The following is a 6206-nucleotide window of genomic DNA, read 5'->3' as shown; positions in this document are numbered from 1 at the left end:
TGATTGAAGAGCCTTGTTTTGAAAATTCTTTTAAATTAAATTGATGCGCCTTTGAACGCATTTATAAGGACAATGCGCCGAATTAAGCACCCTTGAACGAGCCCGGGATTTTTCTCAGTGTAACATTCCTGTTCCTCTCATTTTCGATTTCTCTACACTGATGAAAGGATTTAGTTCCTGTTAACAAGGCTTCTTAACTATTTCCACTATTCGTTAACAGTTGACGAATCGTTGTAATAATTAAGATGTGTCGTTAGCAGCAACTAAATTGTTCCACCTTTTCTATCAGTGTATTCACACAGAAAACGCTGTGTAGATTATCTGCACACTTATGTGGATAATCTGCATAGTTATGTGGGATTCACACATAAGCCTAAGTCACTCTCTTATGTGCAAATCATGCATAAATAGTGCGTGAATCATGCATAGTTATGCGGATTATCCGCATAACTATGCATGAAATATACAATTTTTATGCGGATTATTTGCACATCTATGCGTACTTTCCGCACAGATTTGGCATGATTTACACATAAGGGCGAAATTTTGATGAGGGTACGTCTATGTTTTCGTTATGAGGAGTCGTTTTGTGAAATTGAGCTTACAGGTCTAGATTTTTCTAGAAAATTCAAGGTACTCTAGAAATTCAAGGTAGTTTCTAGAAATTTCGAGAGAATTCAAGGAGGTTCTAGAAAATTCGAAAATGTTCAAGAAATTTTTAGAAAATTCAAGAAAATGCATGGAGTTTCTAGAAATTTCGAGGGAATCAAGAAATTTCGAGAAAATTCGAGGAAATTCAAAGAGTTTCTAGAAATTTCGTTGGAATTCTAGGAGTTTCTAAAAATTCCGAGGGAATTGAGAAGCTTCTACAAATTTCGAGGAAATTCAGGGATTCTTAGAAAATTTTAGGGAATGCAAGGAATTTTTAGAAATTTCGAGAAAATTTAAGGAGTTTCTAGAAAATTCAAGGAAATGCAAGAAGATTCTAGAAATTTCGAGAAAAATCAATGAGTTTCTGGAAATTTTAAGTGAATTCAAGGAGTTTCTAGAAACTCTGAAGAAATTCCCGGAATTGTTAAAAAATTGAATAAAATTCTTAGGTGTGCTGGAAATTTGAATAAAATTTGAGTTTTCCAAAATAATCGAGGAATTTCTAAAGTTTTAAACAACATTCAGAAAAAAAATTTTTTAAGGGGAGACCGCGGTGAAATTTGAAAGTCTCGACTCGGCCTCAAAGACCACGACTCCTTGGACCACAGTTTTCATCCGATTACAACTTTTTTTTAAATATTCGTTATACTCCAACGAAAAAATCCAAGTATCCGTTTTACTTTACATTTATTAGATGATGAGAAAATGTTTTTTTTTTACTTTTTATGTTTTTTCCTCTTTTTAGCGAATGCTAAAATTCGTTGTTTTCCCCCCATTTTTTTTGTTATAATATTTCGATTACGTATGATTACAACGTGGAATAACGAAAAACATATAATTTTGGCATTTACTAAAAAGAGGAAAAAAACAGAAACTAAAAAAATTATTTTCTCATTATCTGATAAATATAAAGCAAAACGGATACTTGGGTTTGTTCGTTAGAGTATAGCAAACATTAAAAAAAAAAAGTTGAAATCGGATGAAAACTCTGGTATAAGGGGCATTTCTAAGCTAAAAACGTGAAAAACGAGGTTTTTGATGGATATACAGGGCAAAACGGTTCGGGTCCGAAATTTTTCTCGCATTCAGAATCAAGGGTGTTTATATGTGACGATTTCATTGTAAGCAAAATACGTTGAACGTTTATTGTTCGGTGAAGGCAAGGGAAGAGCATGCTGCACGTATCCACGCAAACTTAAGGCTGTATCAAAGATGCAGCCATCTGAGGGGTTTTTCTATAGAGGATCATTTGATGATCCGCCGTGATATTTTATCATTCATTAAATTCATGGTATTCACTGAGAAAAATAACTACTTTTGAACGAGAGAATCTCATCCTGTTGAAAGATGTTTTCCTCTGAGTGTGAGAAAAAAATTATTCATNATTCATGCTATTCACTGAGAAAAATAACTACTTTTGAACGAGAGAATCTCATCCTGTTGAAAGATGTTTTCCTCTGAGTGTGAGAAAAAAATTATTCATCAGAAGATTTCATGATTTTTTGAATCGACAAGAGAATATTTTCTTGTATCAAGTAAATCTCCCTTGTCGAAAGTAGTTTTTTCTTTCAGTGTTCTCGCCAAATAAGATTGCAATCAGCGTTACCGCATGAGCTGCATTGAAAATTGACAAGTATTTTTGATTAACTCCTCCTGATTCCATCACTTTTAAGCACGTATGAAAAAATTCAATAGAAAATCCTAACGAATTCATTAGAAAATTCTATCGGGTTTCTATTGCATTTTCTATAAGTTTTTTTCCGTTTCTATTGACATGTTCCATAGGAAATATTCTATAAAAAGTTTTTTTTATTTGATTTTCTTGAAGGGAAAGAAATAAAAATAGAATGAAAAAAAATTAGAAAATTTGAGCCGAGAAAATTTTATAGAAAACATCTAACTAGAATAAGTTTTATAGAAGAATGAAATTCTATTGACTTTTTGTATATAATATTTTCTATTAAACATGTCAATAGAAACGGCAAAAAACTTATAGAAAATTCAATAGGAATCCAATAGCATTTTCAAGCGAATTCGCTAGGATTTTCTATTACATTTTTTCGTGCGTGATAGGGGAGGCTGAGGCAAAGTAGTAACGTACCTCAGTTATCCACACCGCGCTGGAAAAAGTAGAAAAAACAATGCAAAAGACACAGCTGTTCCATTTTGCCCCCCTCCCCCTTAGAATTATTGAATTGGAATTGACACTTTTTCCTCACTTTCTCTATCGAATTTTAAATTTTCAATGCCAAATTCCTCGAATTTTCAGTGATCACCAGTTATCTTCTTCCGTGGGACTCTTATGGGCAATATACGCATAATTGGTGCAGAGTATCCGCGTAGTTCATCGGCGGATTATCCGCATATTTTATGCGTGTTTCATGCATAACTATGCGGATTCCGCCCATAGTGTTGATTCGCGGAGCTTATGTGCAAAACCCGCATAACTGTGCGGATTATCTTTATAGTGTTTTCTGTGTGCGTCGTTTGACCCTTGTAATCATTCGCTATTATGCTGTTCGGGAAAAATTAAAATTCCACGGACACTTTAGGAGTAATTTTCAACACTTTGATTCGAAGAAAATGAATTCTTACTTTTTCAAGTTTCAGCAATGTTCTCATTTAAACCATTAAAATGCAACCTGAGAAATAACTCTCATACCACTCAAGAGAAAAAAATTAGCGAAAAAATCCTCGTAATTGACTTTGTTGATCTTGCGTTTTTATGTGGAACTGCATCAATAGAATATTACCTGTTTAACAATTCAAAAGAACTGTCTAGCAAATTTGCGAGGATTTTCNATTGACTTTTTTGACCTTGCGTTTTTATGTGGAACTGCATCAATAGAATATTTTCTATTTAACAATTCAAAAGAACTGTCTAGCAAATTTGCGAGGATTTTCTACTAAATTTTTTCGTGCGTACTTATTTTCTTCAACTTATTTACCTTTTATAGGGGAGGCTGAGACAAACTGAAACCTTAGCTACCCACAGCGTGATGAAGAGTCGAAACTAATACAACAAACAGCGCTCTTTCACTTTCTTCTACTGTTCTATTTTATCCCATTATCCCCTTAAATTATTGATTTAGAATTTACAATTTTTTCTTGCTTTCTCTATGAAATTCCGAATTGTTAAAGTCGCAATTCGTTAAAGTTTCGGTGAGTACTGGCTTTTTTTTCTGCGGAACTCTTATGGGCGGAACATGCATAAATAGTGCAGATAATCTGCAATTGGTTACTAGCAGATTTCATGCATACTTTAAGCATATTTCATGCATAACTATGCAGACTTTACACATAGTGGGAAGTTCGCGCAGCTTATGTGTAAAACCTGCATAAGATTGCAGATAATCTGCACAACGTTTTCTGTGTGTTGTTTTCAATTGAAGTCCATGCCTACTTACAAAAATAAAAGAATGAATAATTCGGAAAATTACCAGGTTCCGTCGGTTACTCTCTCCAGATGATTATCGTTAATTTGAATCTTTCGCGCGCGAAATCATAGTATAGAAATATTCATAGTGTTAAAAACAATTCACTCATACCAACGTATTTTGTTTTTTTATTGATAGAGTATTTGGTTCTAATATTTGTATGTCGCAGGAATTTTTTTTATCTAATACAATTTTTGAGAAACGAAAATAATTGATGATGAAACTGACCTTATAGAAACCTTCGTAAATTGTTCGTTTTTATGTTTACCATAAATATTCGTAGTTACAACCGATGTCGGATTCAGTTGTCTCATTAGGGCATTTTCGCAAAGGAGAAACAGATGACAACAGGTAAGCACGTTATTCAGTTACCAAATGCATTGAACAAAGATGATCAAATGAATGCTACCCTTATCTGATGCATGAAAAATGACTTGGCAACGGGGTAACTCTAACTCAATTTGTAAGTGTAAGAAAACGAGGTATGCAGTCAAAACAATTGCAGTGGATACTTAACTAGAGTCTCCTCCCCCTTCACTGTGGTAGTAATCCCAGCAACCCCATTTTTACGTTGAGAATCTTTCGAATAATCCGGTAGAAAAAAAGTAGACAAGTTGTGAAAAATAGAAACAAAAAGCCAACGAATGACGTAACAAATTGTTGGAGGTTTTTACCATCATCACAGGGTATTCCTGAGACAGTGAAAAGCTGAATGGTTTTTGTGGTACCTCGCCACGCGATATAATTCAATGTCAGTTTGCCAGCGGGTGTATGGGTGAGAGGCTGACCATCGCTCGGGGCACTATATCAAGCCGACCAAGCCAGGCAAACGGCCGCCTATGGCCGTTGGGGCCTGGCCTCCACAGGGCCTCATACTCCAAACTGCATACAACGAGTATAGAATTCAAACCGCTATTCCTCTCTCACCCACCAGAACACTATGACCTTTCTCTGAAAAGAGTGCATTTTAGTCTACATCCACCCATCGCGATTACGACATTGTATTATTTATCGCTGCTCCAGCTGGGAGAGCTTGAAATCTCGATAATTGAAGTAATGGTTTGAATCACGGTCGGCATATTCAAGAAAGAGCGATTTAGGAAAAAGACTAGAAATCAATTTCACGTTCATTGTAATACGAGTCTCGGATAAAATGCCCGTTGCCTCGCACCAAAAAGTTTTGCACTTTTCCAGTACATTTTTTCTTTGTTTTTTTTTTATTTTTCTCTTTTACTCTTCTCTCTCTCTAGTACAGTCAGATCTGCTTTTTTTCCGCTCTACCGAGGCACGAAGGAGCCCTTCTGAAGGCCACAACGACCAATTCTGGAGAAGCAATAGGGTGCGAAACTTTAATGGCACTCCAAAAACTTTGTCCTGGGTCAGGATTCACACCCTCGTTCCTGTATACCCCACCAACCGGTGCTACCTGATACAGGTGTGGTCTAGTGATACTGTTGTGAATTTCATATGTACGGTTACTGCGCAATGAGCGTAGTTTTATGATCAACAATTTCTTTATTGGGAAATTCATTCCTAATTTCCGATTCTCAGTGGTGTATCATAATCGGGGTATATCGCGTGCATTTAATGACTTCTCTTTGTTGAGCGCACACTGATAGAACGGATTAGTTATTGTTAACGAATGGATTTTGCTTGGAGGTTAGGGTCTATTCGGTCCCACCAAATGTTCATTCGTTAATAGTTAACGAATGTATATTTGAGGAGCCTTGTTTGACTTGACTTTCACCATTCAAATGAACCATTCGTTAACTATTAACGAATATACATTTGGTCATATTCAACTCGACCATTCGTTAATAGTTAACGAATCTCGTTTAGAATAAATGAATCATTCTATCAGTGCAACGGAACCATTCCGCGAATGGAAATGAGTTAACGATGGAATATAAGATAATATGTTACGTATAACAAATCGATTGGAATTTAAAGTTATAAATTATAGCGCAAATATCGTGTAAGTGGAAATATCAGATATGGTACTTTATAGATAATTCCAGAATTTCATAACAAAATTCGAGAACATTTTTAGTTTTCACGGAAAATTTCTAAAACTGTTTTAAGATCCGTAAAAAATCTGAAAATAAGAATATCCCCAGA

Source organism: Diachasma alloeum, unplaced genomic scaffold (assembly GCF_001412515.2).
Source record: "Diachasma alloeum isolate Michigan unplaced genomic scaffold, Dall2.0 Dall_scaffold_00444, whole genome shotgun sequence".
Taxonomy (NCBI): domain Eukaryota; kingdom Metazoa; phylum Arthropoda; class Insecta; order Hymenoptera; family Braconidae; genus Diachasma; species Diachasma alloeum.
The sequence above is the reverse complement of the archived record's forward strand: the minus strand, read 5'-3'. Positions refer to the sequence as shown.